A 16,927-nucleotide genomic window follows, 5' to 3' on the forward strand; every position below is an offset into this window, starting at 1 on the left:
TTTAGGCCCAGATCCTTGTACTGGGATGAATGTATGACATTGTTCTACATTCTGTCCATCAAATGTGTTTTTTGCAATTTTCACCCGAGTGGGCTGGGTATGCTCAGACGTGAGTCCCAGGCTCTCCACACCACTGGAGTCAAGCTATCCAGGCTGATGAAGGCTGATAGCCAGAAACCGGTCCTTGGATGGTTGATTCCGGTCTGGGAAAGACATGGCTTGGTAGTTCGGACTGAACTGTTCCCATGAGGCACAGGGTCAGAGCTGATTTGCATATAGCCAGTGTCTAACCCAGGGTGGTGTGGAGTGCAAAGAAACAATGGATTTAGGCCCAGATCCTTGTACTGGGATGAATGTATGACATTGTTCTACATTCTGTCCACCAAATGTGTTTTTTGCAATTTTCACCCCGAGTAGGCTGGATATGCTCAGATGTGAGTCCCAGGCTCTCCACACCACTGGAGTCAAGCTATCCAGGCTGATGAAGGCTGATAGCCAGAAACCGGTCCTTGGATGCTTGATTCCGGTCCGGGAAAGACATGGCTTGGTAGTTCGGACTGGACTGTTCCCATGAGGCACAGGGTCAGAGCTGATTTACATATAGCCAGTGTCTAACCCAGGGTGGTGTGGAGTGCAAAAAAACAATGGATTTAGGCCCAGATCCTTGTACTGGGATGAATGTATGACATTGTTCTACATTCTGTCCATCAAATGTGTTTTTTGCAATTTTCACCCGAGTGGGCTGGGTATGCTCAGACGAGAGTCCCAGGCTCTCCACACCACTGGAGTCAAGCTATCCAGGCTGATGAAGGCTGATAGCCAGAAACCGGTCCTTGGATGCTTGATTCCGGTCTGGGAAAGACATGGCTTGGTAATTCGGACTGGACTGTTCCCATGAGGCACAGGGTCAGAGCTGATTTGCATATAGCCAGTGTCTAACCCAGGGTGGTGTGGAGTGCAAAACAACGATGGATTTAGGCCCAGATCCTTGTACTGGGATGAATGTATGACATTGTTCTACATTCTGTCCACCAAATGTGTTTTTTGCAATTTTCACCCCGAGTAGGCTGGATATGCTCAGATGTGAGTCCCAGGCTCTCCACACCACTGGAGTCAAGCTATCCAGGCTGATGAAGGCTGATAGCCAGAAACCGGTCCTTGGATGCTTGATTCCGGTCTGGGAAAGACATGGCTTGGTAGTTCGGACTGGACTGTTCCCATGAGGCACAGGGTCAGAGCTGATTTACATATAGCCAGTGTCTAACCCAGGGTGGTGTGGAGTGCAAAAAAACGATGGATTTATGCCCAGATCCTTGTACTGGGATGAATGTATGACATTGTTCTACATTTTGTCCATCAAATGTGTTTTTTGCAATTTTCACACGAGTGGGCTGGGTATGCTCAGACGTGAGTCCCAGGCTCTCCACACCACTGGAGTCAAGCTATCCAGGCTGATGAAGGCTGATAGCCAGAAACCGGTCCTTGGATGCTTGATTCCGGTCTGGGAAAGACATGGCTTGGTAGTTCTGACTGGACTGTTCCCATGAGGCACAGGGTCAGAGCTGATTTACATATAGCCAGTGTCTAACCCAGGGTGGTGTGGAGTGCAAAAAAACGATGGATTTAGGCCCAGATCCTTGTACTGGGATGAATGTATGACATTGTTCTACATTCTGTCCATCAAATGTGTTTTTTGCAATTTTCATCCGAGTGGGCTGGGTATGCTCAGACGTTAGTCCCAGGCTCTCCACACCACTGGAGTCAAGCTATCCAGGCTGATGAAGGCTGATAGCCAGAAACCGGTCCTTGGATGCTTGATTCCGGTCTGGGAAAGACATGGCTTGGTAGTTCGGACTGGACTGTTCCCATGAGGCACAGGGTCAGAGCTGATTTGCATATAGCCAGTGTCTAACCCAGGGTGGTGTGGAGTGCAAAAAAACGATGGATTTAGGCCCAGATCCTTGTACTGGGATGAATGTATGACATTGTTCTACATTCTATCCATCAAATGTGTTTTTTGCAATTTTCACCCGAGTGGGCTGGGTATGCTCACACGTGAGTCCCAGGCTCTCCACACCACTGGAGTCAAGCTATCCAGGCTGATGAAGGCTGATAGCCAGAAACCGGTCCTTGGATGCTTGATTCCGGTCTGGGAAAGACATGGCTTGGTAGTTCGGACTGGACTGTTCCCATGAGGCACAGGGTCAGAGCTGATTTGCATATAGCCAGTGTCTAACCCAGGGTGGTGTGGAGTGCAAAAAAACGATGGATTTAGGCCCAGATCCTTGTACTGGGATGAATGTATGACATTGTTCTACATTCTATCCATCAAATGTGTTTTTTGCAATTTTCACCCGAGTGGGCTGGGTATGCTCACACGTGAGTCCCAGGCTCTCCACACCACTGGAGTCAAGCTATCCAGGCTGATGAAGGCTGATAGCCAGAAACCGGTCCTTGGATGCTTGATTCCGGTCTGGGAAAGACATGGCTTGGGAGTTCGGACTGGACTGTTCCCATGAGGCACAGGGTCAGAGCTGATTTGCATATAGCCAGTGTCTCACCCAGGGTGGTGTGGAGTGCAAAAAAACGATGGATTTAGGCCCAGATCCTTGTACTGGGATGAATGTATGACATTGTTCTACATTCTGTCCATCAAATGTGTTTTTTGCAATTTTCGCCCCGAGTGGGCTGGGTATGCTCAGACGTAAGTCCCAGGCTCTCCACACCACTGGAGTCAAGATATCCAGGCTGATGAAGGCTGATAGCCAGAAACCGGTCCTTGGATGCTTGATTCCGGTCTGGGAAAGACATGGCTTGGTAGTTCGGACTGGACTGTTCCCATGAGGCACAGGGTCAGAGCTGATTTGCATATAGCCAGTGTCTAACCCAGGGTGGTGTGGAGTGCAAAACAACGATGGATTTAGGCCCAGATCCGTGTACTGGGATGAATGTATGACATTGTTCTACATTCTGTCCATCAAATGTGTTTTTTGCAATTTTCACCCAAGTGGGCTGGGTATGCTCAGACGTGAATCCCAGGCTCTCCACACCACTGGAGTCAAGCTATCCAGGCTGATGAAGGCTGATAGCCAGAAACCGGTCCTTGGATGCTTGATTCCTGTCTGGGAAAGACATGGCTTGGTAGTTCGGACTGGACTGTTCCCATGAGACACAGGGTCAGAGCTGATTTGCATATAGCCAGTGTCTAACCCAGGGTGGTGTGGAGTGCAAAAAAACGATGGATTGAGGCCCAGATCCTTGTACTGGGATGAATGTATGACATTGTTCTACATTCTGTCCACCAAATGTGTTTTTTGCAATTTTCACCCCGAGTGGGCTGGATATGCTCAGATGTGAGTCCCAGGCTCTCCACACCACTGGAGTCAAGCTATCCAGGCTGATGAAGGCTGATAGCCAGAAACCGGTCCTTGGATGCTTGATTCTGGTCTGGGAAAGACATGGCTTGGTAGTTCGGACTGGACTGTTCCCATGAGGCACAGGGTCAGAGCTGATTTGCATATAGCCAGTGTCTAACCCAGGGTGGTGTGGAGTGCAAAAAAACGATGGATTTAGGCCCAGATCCTTGTACTGGGATGAATGTATGACATTGTTCTACATTCTGTCCATCAAATGTGTTTTTTGCAATTTTCACCCCGAGTGGGCTGGGTATGCTCAGACGTGAGTCCCAGGCTCTCCACACCACTGGAGTCAAGCTATCCAGGCTGATGAAGGCTGATAGCCAGAAACCGGTCCTTGGATGCTTGATTCCGGTCTGGGAAAGACATGGCTTGGGAGTTCGGACTGGACTGTTCCCATGAGGCACAGGGTCAGAGCTGATTTGCATATAGCCAGTGTCTAACCCAGGGTGGTGTGGAGTGCAAAAAAACGATGGATTTAGGCCCAGATCCTTGTACTGGGATGAATGTATGACATTGTTCTACATTCTGTCCATCAAATGTGTTTTTTGCAATTTTCACCCCGAGTGGGCTGGGTATGCTCAGACGTAAGTCCCAGGCTCTCCACACCACTGGAGTTAAGATATCCAGGCTGATGAAGGCTGATAGCCAGAAACCGGTCCTTGGATGCTTGATTTCGGTCTGGGAAAGACATGGCTTGGTAGTTCGGACTGGACTATTCCCATGAGGCACAGGGTCAGAGCTGATTTGCATATAGCCAGTGTCTAACCCAGGGTGGTGTGGAGTGCAAAACAACGATGGATTTAGGCCCAGATCCGTGTACTGGGATGAATGTATGACATTGTTCTACATTCTGTCCATCAAATGTGTTTTTTGCAATTTTCAACCGAGTGGGCAGGGTATGCTCAGACGTGAATCCCAGGCTCTCCACACCACTGGAGTCAAGCTATCCAGGCTGATGAAGGCTGATAGCCAGAAACCGGTCCTTGGATGCTTGATTCCGGTCTGGGAAAGACATGGCTTGGTAGTTCGGACTGGACTGTTCCCATGAGGCACAGGGTCAGAGCTGATTTGCATATAGCCAGTGTCTAACCCAGGGTGGTGTGGAGTGCAAAAAAACGATGGATTGAGGCCCAGATCCTTGTACTGGGATGAATGTATGACATTGTTCTACATTCTGTCCACCAAATGTGTTTTTTGCAATTTTCACCCCGAGTGGGCTGGATATGCTCAGATGTGAGTCCCAGGCTCTCCACACCACTGGAGTCAAGCTATCCAGGCTGATGAAGGCTGATAGCCAGAAACCGGTCCTTGGATGCTTGATTCTGGTCTGGGAAAGACATGGCTTGGTAGTTCGGACTGGACTGTTCCCATGAGGCACAGGGTCAGAGCTGATTTGCATATAGCCAGTGTCTAACCCAGGGTGGTGTGGAGTGCAAAAAAACGATGGATTCAGGCCCAGATCCTTGTACTGGGATGAATATATGACATTGTTCTACATTCTGTCCATCAAATGTGTTTTTTGCAATTTTCACCCCGAGTGGGCTGGGTATGCTCAGACGTGAGTCCCAGGCTCTCCACACCACTGGAGTCAAGCTATCCAGGCTGATGAAGGCTGATAGCCAGAAACCGGTCCTTGGATGCTTGATTCCGGTCTGGGAAAGACATGGCTTGGTAGTTCGGACTGGACTGTTCCCATGAGGCACAGGGTCAGAGATGATTTGCATATAGCCAGTGTCTAACCCAGGGTGGTGTGGAGTGCAAAAAAACGATGGATTGAGGCACAGATCCTTGTACTGGGATGAATGTATGAAATTGTTCTACATTCTGTCCATCAAATGTGTTTTTTGCAATTTTCACCCAGAGTGGGCTGGATATGCTCAGACGTGAGTCCCAGGCTCTCCACACTACTGGAGCCAAGCTATCCAGGCTGATGAAGGCTGATAGCCAGAAACCGGTCCTTGGATGCTTGATTCCGGTCTGGGAAAGACATGGCTTGGTAGTTCGGACTGGACTGTTCCCATGAGGCACAGGGTCGCAGCTGATTTGCATATAGCCAGTGTCTAACCCAGGGTGGTGTGGAGTGCAAAAAAATGATGGATTTAGGCCCAGATCCTTGTACTGGGATGAATGTATGACATTGTTCTACATTCTGTCCATCAAATGTGTTTTTTGCAATTTTCACCCCGAGTGGGCTGGGTATGCTCAGACGTAAGTCCCAGGCTCTCCACACCACTGGAGTCAAGATATCCAGGCTGATGAAGGCTGATAGCCAGAAACCGGTCCTTGGATGCTTGATTCCGGTCTGGGAAAGACATGGCTTGGTAGTTCGGACTGGACTGTTCCCATGAGGCACAGGGTCAGAGCTGATTTGCATATAGCCAGTGTCTAACCCAGGGTGGTGTGGAGTGCAAAACAACGATGGATTTAGGCCCAGATCCGTGTACTGGGATGAATGTATGACATTGTTCTACATTCTGTCCATCAAATGTGTTTTTTGCAATTTTCACCCGAGTGGGCTGGGTATGCTCAGACGTGAATCCCAGGCTCTCCACACCACTGGAGTCAAGCTATCCAGGCTGATGAAGGCTGATAGCCAGAAACCGGTCCTTGGATGCTTGATTCCTGTCTGGGAAAGACATGGCTTGGTAGTTCGGACTGGACTGTTCCCATGAGACACAGGGTCAGAGCTGATTTGCATATAGCCAGTGTCTAACCCAGGGTGGTGTGGAGTGCAAAAAAACGATGGATTGAGGCCCAGATCCTTGTACTGGGATGAATGTATGACATTGTTCTACATTCTGTCCACCAAATGTGTTTTTTGCAATTTTCACCCCGAGTGGGCTGGATATGCTCAGATGTGAGTCCCAGGCTCTCCACACCACTGGAGTCAAGCTATCCAGGCTGATGAAGGCTGATAGCCAGAAACCGGTCCTTGGATGCTTGATTCTGGTCTGGGAAAGACATGGCTTGGTAGTTCGGACTGGACTGTTCCCATGAGGCACAGGGTCAGAGCTGATTTGCATATAGCCAGTGTCTAACCCAGGGTGGTGTGGAGTGCAAAAAAACGATGGATTTAGGCCCAGATCCTTGTACTGGGATGAATGTATGACATTGTTCTACATTCTGTCCATCAAATGTGTTTTTTGCAATTTTCACCCCGAGTGGGCTGGGTATGCTCAGACGTGAGTCCCAGGCTCTCCACACCACTGGAGTCAAGCTATCCAGGCTGATGAAGGCTGATAGCCAGAAACCGGTCCTTGGATGCTTGATTCCGGTCTGGGAAAGACATGGCTTGGGAGTTCGGACTGGACTGTTCCCATGAGGCACAGGGTCAGAGCTGATTTGCATATAGCCAGTGTCTAACCCAGGGTGGTGTGGAGTGCAAAAAAACGATGGATTTAGGCCCAGATCCTTGTACTGGGATGAATGTATGACATTGTTCTACATTCTGTCCATCAAATGTGTTTTTTGCAATTTTCACCCCGAGTGGGCTGGGTATGCTCAGACGTAAGTCCCAGGCTCTCCACACCACTGGAGTTAAGATATCCAGGCTGATGAAGGCTGATAGCCAGAAACCGGTCCTTGGATGCTTGATTTCGGTCTGGGAAAGACATGGCTTGGTAGTTCGGACTGGACTATTCCCATGAGGCACAGGGTCAGAGCTGATTTGCATATAGCCAGTGTCTAACCCAGGGTGGTGTGGAGTGCAAAACAACGATGGATTTAGGCCCAGATCCGTGTACTGGGATGAATGTATGACATTGTTCTACATTCTGTCCATCAAATGTGTTTTTTGCAATTTTCAACCGAGTGGGCAGGGTATGCTCAGACGTGAATCCCAGGCTCTCCACACCACTGGAGTCAAGCTATCCAGGCTGATGAAGGCTGATAGCCAGAAACCGGTCCTTGGATGCTTGATTCCGGTCTGGGAAAGACATGGCTTGGTAGTTCGGACTGGACTGTTCCCATGAGGCACAGGGTCAGAGCTGATTTGCATATAGCCAGTGTCTAACCCAGGGTGGTGTGGAGTGCAAAAAAACGATGGATTGAGGCCCAGATCCTTGTACTGGGATGAATGTATGACATTGTTCTACATTCTGTCCACCAAATGTGTTTTTTGCAATTTTCACCCCGAGTGGGCTGGATATGCTCAGATGTGAGTCCCAGGCTCTCCACACCACTGGAGTCAAGCTATCCAGGCTGATGAAGGCTGATAGCCAGAAACCGGTCCTTGGATGCTTGATTCTGGTCTGGGAAAGACATGGCTTGGTAGTTCGGACTGGACTGTTCCCATGAGGCACAGGGTCAGAGCTGATTTGCATATAGCCAGTGTCTAACCCAGGGTGGTGTGGAGTGCAAAAAAACGATGGATTCAGGCCCAGATCCTTGTACTGGGATGAATGTATGACATTGTTCTACATTCTGTCCATCAAATGTGTTTTTTGCAATTTTCACCCCGAGTGGGCTGGGTATGCTCAGACGTGAGTCCCAGGCTCTCCACACCACTGGAGTCAAGCTATCCAGGCTGATGAAGGCTGATAGCCAGAAACCGGTCCTTGGATGCTTGATTCCGGTCTGGGAAAGACATGGCTTGGTAGTTCGGACTGGACTGTTCCCATGAGGCACAGGGTCAGAGATGATTTGCATATAGCCAGTGTCTAACCCAGGGTGGTGTGGAGTGCAAAAAAACGATGGATTGAGGCACAGATCCTTGTACTGGGATGAATGTATGAAATTGTTCTACATTCTGTCCATCAAATGTGTTTTTTGCAATTTTCACCCAGAGTGGGCTGGATATGCTCAGACGTGAGTCCCAGGCTCTCCACACTACTGGAGCCAAGCTATCCAGGCTGATGAAGGCTGATAGCCAGAAACCGGTCCTTGGATGCTTGATTCCGGTCTGGGAAAGACATGGCTTGGTAGTTCGGACTGGACTGTTCCCATGAGGCACAGGGTCGCAGCTGATTTGCATATAGCCAGTGTCTAACCCAGGGTGGTGTGGAGTGCAAAAAAACGATGGATTTAGGCCCAGATCCTTGTACTGGGATGAATGTATGACATTGTTCTACATTCTGTCCATCAAATGTGTTTTTTGCAATTTTCACCCCGAGTGGGCTGGGTATGCTCAGACGTAAGTCCCAGGCTCTCCACACCACTGGAGTCAAGATATCCAGGCTGATGAAGGCTGATAGCCAGAAACCGGTCCTTGGATGCTTGATTCCGGTCTGGGAAAGACATGGCTTGGTAGTTCGGACTGGACTGTTCCCATGAGGCACAGGGTCAGAGCTGATTTGCATATAGCCAGTGTCTAACCCAGGGTGGTGTGGAGTGCAAAACAACGATGGATTTAGGCCCAGATCCGTGTACTGGGATGAATGTATGACATTGTTCTACATTCTGTCCATCAAATGTGTTTTTTGCAATTTTCACCCGAGTGGGCTGGGTATGCTCAGACGTGAATCCCAGGCTCTCCACACCACTGGAGTCAAGCTATCCAGGCTGATGAAGGCTGATAGCCAGAAACCGGTCCTTGGATGCTTGATTCCGGTCTGGGAAAGACATGGCTTGATAGTTCGGACTGGACTGTTCCCATGAGGCACAGGGTCAGAGCTGATTTGCATATAGCCAGTGTCTAACCCAGGGTGGTGTGGAGTGCAAAAAAACGATGGATTGAGGCCCAGATCCTTGTACTGGGATGAATGTATGACATTGTTCTACATTCTGTCCATCAAATGTGTTTTTTGCAATTTTCACCCTGAGTGGGCTGGATATGCTCAGATGTGAGTCCCAGGCTCTCCACACCACTGGAGTCAAGCTATCCAGGCTGATGAAGGCTAATAGCCAGAAACCGGTCCTTGGATGCTTGATTCTGGTCTGGGAAAGACATGGCTTGGTAGTTCGGACTGGACTGTTCCCATAAGGCACAGGGTCAGAGCTGATTTGCATATAGCCAGTGTCTAACCCAGGGTGGTGTGGAGTGCAAAAAAACGATGGATTTAGGCCCAGATCCTTGTACTGGGATGAATGTATGACATTGTTCTACATTCTGTCCATCAAATGTGTTTTTTGCAATTTTCACCCCGAGTGGGCTGGGTATGCTCAGACGTGAGTCCCAGGCTCTCCACACCACTGGAGTCAAGCTATCCAGGCTGATGAAAGCTAATAGCCAGAAACCGGTCCTTGGATGCTTGATTCCGGTCTGGGAAAGACATGGCTTGGTAGTTCGGACTGGACTGTTCCCATGAGGCACAGGGTCAGAGATGATTTGCATATAGCCAGTGTCTAACCCAGGGTGGTGTGGAGTGCAAAAAAACGATGGATTGAGGCACAGATCCTTGTACTGGGATGAATGTATGAAATTGTTCTACATTCTGTCCATCAAATGTGTTTTTTGCAATTTTCACCCCGAGTGGGCTGGATATGCTCAGACGTGAGTCCCAGGCTCTCCACACTACTGGAGTCAAGCTATCCAGGCTGATGAAGGCTGATAGCCAGAAACCGGTCCTTGGATGCTTGATTCCGGTCTGGGAAAGACATGGCTTGGTAGTTCGGACTGGACTGTTCCCATGACGCACAGGGTCAGAGCTGATTTGCATATAGCCAGTGTCTAACCCAGGGTGGTGTGAAGTGCAAAGAAACAATGGATTTAGGCCCAGATCCTTGTACTGGGATGAATGTATGACATTGTTCTAAATTCTGTCCATCAAATGTGTTTTTTGCAATTTTCACCCCGAGTGGGCTGGGTATGCTCAGACGTGAGTCCCAGGCTCTCCACACCACTGGAGTCAAGCTATCCAGGCTGATGAAGTCTGATAGCCAGAAACCGGTCCTTGGATGCTTGATTCCGGTCCGGGAAAGACATGGCTTGGTAGTTCGGACTGGACTGTTCCTATGAGGCACAGGGTCAGAGCTGATTTACATATAGCCAGTGTCTAACCCAGGGTGGTGTGGAGTGCAAAAAAACAATGGATTTAGGCCCAGATCCTTGTACTGGGATGAATGTATGACATTGTTCTACATTCTGTCCATCAAATGTGTTTTTTGCAATTTTCACCCGAGTGGGCTGGGTATGCTCAGACGTGAGTCCCAGGCTCTCCACACCACTGGAGTCAAGCTATCCAGGCGGATGAAGGCTGATAGCCAGAAACCGGTCCTTGGATGGTTGATTCCGGTCTGGGAAAGACATGGCTTGGTAGTTCGGACTGAACTGTTCCCATGAGGCACAGGGTCAGAGCTGATTTGCATATAGCCAGTGTCTAACCCAGGGTGGTGTGGAGTGCAAAGAAACAATGGATTTAGGCCCAGATCCTTGTACTGGGATGAATGTATGACATTGTTCTACATTCTGTCCACCAAATGTGTTTTTTGCAATTTTCACCCCGAGTAGGCTGGATATGCTCAGATGTGAGTCCCAGGCTCTCCACACCACTGGAGTCAAGCTATCCAGGCTGATGAAGGCTGATAGCCAGAAACCGGTCCTTGGATGCTTGATTCCGGCATGGGAAAGACATGGCTTGGTAGTTCGGACTGGACTGTTCCCATGAGGCACAGGGTCAGAGCTGATTTACATATAGCCAGTGTCTAACCCAGGGTGGTGTGGAGTGCAAAAAAACAATGGATTTAGGCCCAGATCCTTGTACTGGGATGAATGTATGACATTGTTCTACATTCTGTCCATCAAATGTGTTTTTTGCAATTTTCACCCGAGTGGGCTGGGTATGCTCAGACGAGAGTCCCAGGCTCTCCACACCACTGGAGTCAAGCTATCCAGGCTGATGAAGGCTGATAGCCAGAAACCGGTCCTTGGATGCTTGATTCCGGTCTGGGAAAGACATGGCTTGGTAGTTCGGACTGGACTGTTCCCATGAGGCACAGGGTCAGAGCTGATTTGCATATAGCCAGTGTCTAACCCAGGGTGGTGTGGAGTGCAAAACAACGATGGATTTAGGCCCAGATCCTTGTACTGGGATGAATGTATGACATTGTTCTACATTCTGTCCACCAAATGTGTTTTTTGCAATTTTCACCCCGAGTAGGCTGGATATGCTCAGATGTGAGTCCCAGGCTCTCCACACCACTGGAGTCAAGCTATCCAGGCTGATGAAGGCTGATAGCCAGAAACCGGTCCTTGGATGCTTGATTCCGGTCTGGGAAAGACATGGCTTGATAGTTCGGACTGGACTGTTCCCATGAGGCACAGGGTCAGAGCTGATTTGCATATAGCCAGTGTCTAACCCAGGGTGGTGTGGAGTGCAAAAAAACGATGGATTGAGGCCCAGATCCTTGTACTGGGATGAATGTATGACATTGTTCTACATTCTGTCCATCAAATGTGTTTTTTGCAATTTTCACCCTGAGTGGGCTGGATATGCTCAGATGTGAGTCCCAGGCTCTCCACACCACTGGAGTCAAGCTATCCAGGCTGATGAAGGCTAATAGCCAGAAACCGGTCCTTGGATGCTTGATTCTGGTCTGGGAAAGACATGGCTTGGTAGTTCGGACTGGACTGTTCCCATAAGGCACAGGGTCAGAGCTGATTTGCATATAGCCAGTGTCTAACCCAGGGTGGTGTGGAGTGCAAAAAAACGATGGATTTAGGCCCAGATCCTTGTACTGGGATGAATGTATGACATTGTTCTACATTCTGTCCATCAAATGTGTTTTTTGCAATTTTCACCCGAGTGGGCTGGGTATGCTCAGACGTGAGTCCCAGGCTCTCCACACCACTGGAGTCAAGCTATCCAGGCTGATGAAGGCTGATAGCCAGAAACCGGTCCTTGGATGGTTGATTCCGGTCTGGGAAAGACATGGCTTGGTAGTTCGGACTGAACTGTTCCCATGAGGCACAGGGTCAGAGCTGATTTGCATATAGCCAGTGTCTAACCCAGGGTGGTGTGGAGTGCAAAGAAACAATGGATTTAGGCCCAGATCCTTGTACTGGGATGAATGTATGACATTGTTCTACATTCTGTCCACCAAATGTGTTTTTTGCAATTTTCACCCCGAGTAGGCTGGATATGCTCAGATGTGAGTCCCAGGCTCTCCACACCACTGGAGTCAAGCTATCCAGGCTGATGAAGGCTGATAGCCAGAAACCGGTCCTTGGATGCTTGATTCCGGTCTGGGAAAGACATGGCTTGGTAGTTCGGACTGGACTGTTCCCATGACGCACAGGGTCAGAGCTGATTTGCATATAGCCAGTGTCTAACCCAGGGTGGTGTGAAGTGCAAAGAAACAATGGATTTAGGCCCAGATCCTTGTACTGGGATGAATGTATGACATTGTTCTAAATTCTGTCCATCAAATGTGTTTTTTGCAATTTTCACCCCGAGTGGGCTGGGTATGCTCAGACGTGAGTCCCAGGCTCTCCACACCACTGGAGTCAAGCTATCCAGGCTGATGAAGTCTGATAGCCAGAAACCGGTCCTTGGATGCTTGATTCCGGTCCGGGAAAGACATGGCTTGGTAGTTCGGACTGGACTGTTCCTATGAGGCACAGGGTCAGAGCTGATTTACATATAGCCAGTGTCTAACCCAGGGTGGTGTGGAGTGCAAAAAAACAATGGATTTAGGCCCAGATCCTTGTACTGGGATGAATGTATGACATTGTTCTACATTCTGTCCATCAAATGTGTTTTTTGCAATTTTCACCCGAGTGGGCTGGGTATGCTCAGACGTGAGTCCCAGGCTCTCCACACCACTGGAGTCAAGCTATCCAGGCTGATGAAGGCTGATAGCCAGAAACCGGTCCTTGGATGGTTGATTCCGGTCTGGGAAAGACATGGCTTGGTAGTTCGGACTGAACTGTTCCCATGAGGCACAGGGTCAGAGCTGATTTGCATATAGCCAGTGTCTAACCCAGGGTGGTGTGGAGTGCAAAGAAACAATGGATTTAGGCCCAGATCCTTGTACTGGGATGAATGTATGACATTGTTCTACATTCTGTCCACCAAATGTGTTTTTTGCAATTTTCACCCCGAGTAGGCTGGATATGCTCAGATGTGAGTCCCAGGCTCTCCACACCACTGGAGTCAAGCTATCCAGGCTGATGAAGGCTGATAGCCAGAAACCGGTCCTTGGATGCTTGATTCCGGTCCGGGAAAGACATGGCTTGGTAGTTCGGACTGGACTGTTCCCATGAGGCACAGGGTCAGAGCTGATTTACATATAGCCAGTGTCTAACCCAGGGTGGTGTGGAGTGCAAAAAAACAATGGATTTAGGCCCAGATCCTTGTACTGGGATGAATGTATGACATTGTTCTACATTCTGTCCATCAAATGTGTTTTTTGCAATTTTCACCCGAGTGGGCTGGGTATGCTCAGACGAGAGTCCCAGGCTCTCCACACCACTGGAGTCAAGCTATCCAGGCTGATGAAGGCTGATAGCCAGAAACCGGTCCTTGGATGCTTGATTCCGGTCTGGGAAAGACATGGCTTGGTAGTTCGGACTGGACTGTTCCCATGAGGCACAGGGTCAGAGCTGATTTGCATATAGCCAGTGTCTAACCCAGGGTGGTGTGGAGTGCAAAACAACAATGGATTTAGGCCCAGATCCTTGTACTGGGATGAATGTATGACATTGTTCTACATTCTGTCCACCAAATGTGTTTTTTGCAATTTTCACCCCGAGTAGGCTGGATATGCTCAGATGTGAGTCCCAGGCTCTCCACACCACTGGAGTCAAGCTATCCAGGCTGATGAAGGCTGATAGCCAGAAACCGGTCCTTGGATGCTTGATTCCGGTCTGGGAAAGACATGGCTTGATAGTTCGGACTGGACTGTTCCCATGAGGCACAGGGTCAGAGCTGATTTGCATATAGCCAGTGTCTAACCCAGGGTGGTGTGGAGTGCAAAAAAACGATGGATTGAGGCCCAGATCCTTGTACTGGGATGAATGTATGACATTGTTCTACATTCTGTCCATCAAATGTGTTTTTTGCAATTTTCACCCTGAGTGGGCTGGATATGCTCAGATGTGAGTCCCAGGCTCTCCACACCACTGGAGTCAAGCTATCCAGGCTGATGAAGGCTAATAGCCAGAAACCGGTCCTTGGATGCTTGATTCTGGTCTGGGAAAGACATGGCTTGGTAGTTGGGACTGGACTGTTCCCATAAGGCACAGGGTCAGAGCTGATTTGCATATAGCCAGTGTCTAACCCAGGGTGGTGTGGAGTGCAAAAAAACGATGGATTTAGGCCCAGATCCTTGTACTGGGATGAATGTATGACATTGTTCTACATTCTGTCCATCAAATGTGTTTTTTGCAATTTTCACCCGAGTGGGCTGGGTATGCTCAGACGTGAGTCCCAGGCTCTCCACACCACTGGAGTCAAGCTATCCAGGCTGATGAAGGCTGATAGCCAGAAACCGGTCCTTGGATGGTTGATTCCGGTCTGGGAAAGACATGGCTTGGTAGTTCGGACTGAACTGTTCCCATGAGGCACAGGGTCAGAGCTGATTTGCATATAGCCAGTGTCTAACCCAGGGTGGTGTGGAGTGCAAAGAAACAATGGATTTAGGCCCAGATCCTTGTACTGGGATGAATGTATGACATTGTTCTACATTCTGTCCACCAAATGTGTTTTTTGCAATTTTCACCCCGAGTAGGCTGGATATGCTCAGATGTGAGTCCCAGGCTCTCCACACCACTGGAGTCAAGCTATCCAGGCTGATGAAGGCTGATAGCCAGAAACCGGTCCTTGGATGCTTGATTCCGGTCCGGGAAAGACATGGCTTGGTAGTTCGGACTGGACTGTTCCCATGAGGCACAGGGTCAGAGCTGATTTACATATAGCCAGTGTCTAACCCAGGGTGGTGTGGAGTGCAAAAAAACAATGGATTTAGGCCCAGATCCTTGTACTGGGATGAATGTATGACATTGTTCTACATTCTGTCCATCAAATGTGTTTTTTGCAATTTTCACCCGAGTGGGCTGGGTATGCTCAGACGAGAGTCCCAGGCTCTCCACACCACTGGAGTCAAGCTATCCAGGCTGATGAAGGCTGATAGCCAGAAACCGGTCCTTGGATGCTTGATTCCGGTCTGGGAAAGACATGGCTTGGTAGTTCGGACTGGACTGTTCCCATGAGGCACAGGGTCAGAGCTGATTTGCATATAGCCAGTGTCTAACCCAGGGTGGTGTGGAGTGCAAAACAACGATGGATTTAGGCCCAGATCCTTGTACTGGGATGAATGTATGACATTGTTCTACATTCTGTCCACCAAATGTGTTTTTTGCAATTTTCACCCCGAGTAGGCTGGATATGCTCAGATGTGAGTCCCAGGCTCTCCACACCACTGGAGTCAAGCTATCCAGGCTGATGAAGGCTGATAGCCAGAAACCGGTCCTTGGATGCTTGATTCCGGTCTGGGAAAGACATGGCTTGATAGTTCGGACTGGACTGTTCCCATGAGGCACAGGGTCAGAGCTGATTTGCATATAGCCAGTGTCTAACCCAGGGTGGTGTGGAGTGCAAAAAAACGATGGATTGAGGCCCAGATCCTTGTACTGGGATGAATGTATGACATTGTTCTACATTCTGTCCATCAAATGTGTTTTTTGCAATTTTCACCCTGAGTGGGCTGGATATGCTCAGATGTGAGTCCCAGGCTCTCCACACCACTGGAGTCAAGCTATCCAGGCTGATGAAGGCTAATAGCCAGAAACCGGTCCTTGGATGCTTGATTCTGGTCTGGGAAAGACATGGCTTGGTAGTTCGGACTGGACTGTTCCCATAAGGCACAGGGTCAGAGCTGATTTGCATATAGCCAGTGTCTAACCCAGGGTGGTGTGGAGTGCAAATAAACGATGGATTTAGGCCCAGATCCTTGTACTGGGATGAATGTATGACATTGTTCTACATTCTGTCCATCAAATGTGTTTTTTGCAATTTTCACCCCGAGTGGGCTGGGTATGCTCAGACGTGAGTCCCAGGCTCTCCACACCACTGGAGTCAAGCTATCCAGGCTGATGAAGGCTAATAGCCAGAAACCGGTCCTTGGATGCTTGATTCCGGTCTGGGAAAGACATGGCTTGGTAGTTCGGACTGGACTGTTCCCATGAGGCACAGGGTCAGAGATGATTTGCATATAGCCAGTGTCTAACCCAGGGTGGTGTGGAGTGCAAAAAAACGATGGATTGAGGCACAGATCCTTGTACTGGGATGAATGTATGAAATTGTTCTACATTCTGTCCATCAAATGTGTTTTTTGCAATTTTCACCCCGAGTGGGCTGGATATGCTCAGACGTGAGTCCCAGGCTCTCCACACTACTGGAGTCAAGCTATCCAGGCTGATGAAGGCTGATAGCCAGAAACCGGTCCTTGGATGCTTGATTCCGGTCTGGGAAAGACATGGCTTGGTAGTTCGGACTGGACTGTTCCCATGACGCACAGGGTCGGAGCTGATTTGCATATAGCCAGTGTCTAACCCAGGGTGGTGTGGAGTGCAAAGAAACAATGGATTTAGGCCCAGATCCTTGTACTGGGATGAATGTATGACATTGTTC

Source organism: Lissotriton helveticus, chromosome 7, assembly GCF_964261635.1.
Source record: "Lissotriton helveticus chromosome 7, aLisHel1.1, whole genome shotgun sequence".
In the NCBI taxonomy this organism is placed as follows: domain Eukaryota; kingdom Metazoa; phylum Chordata; class Amphibia; order Caudata; family Salamandridae; genus Lissotriton; species Lissotriton helveticus.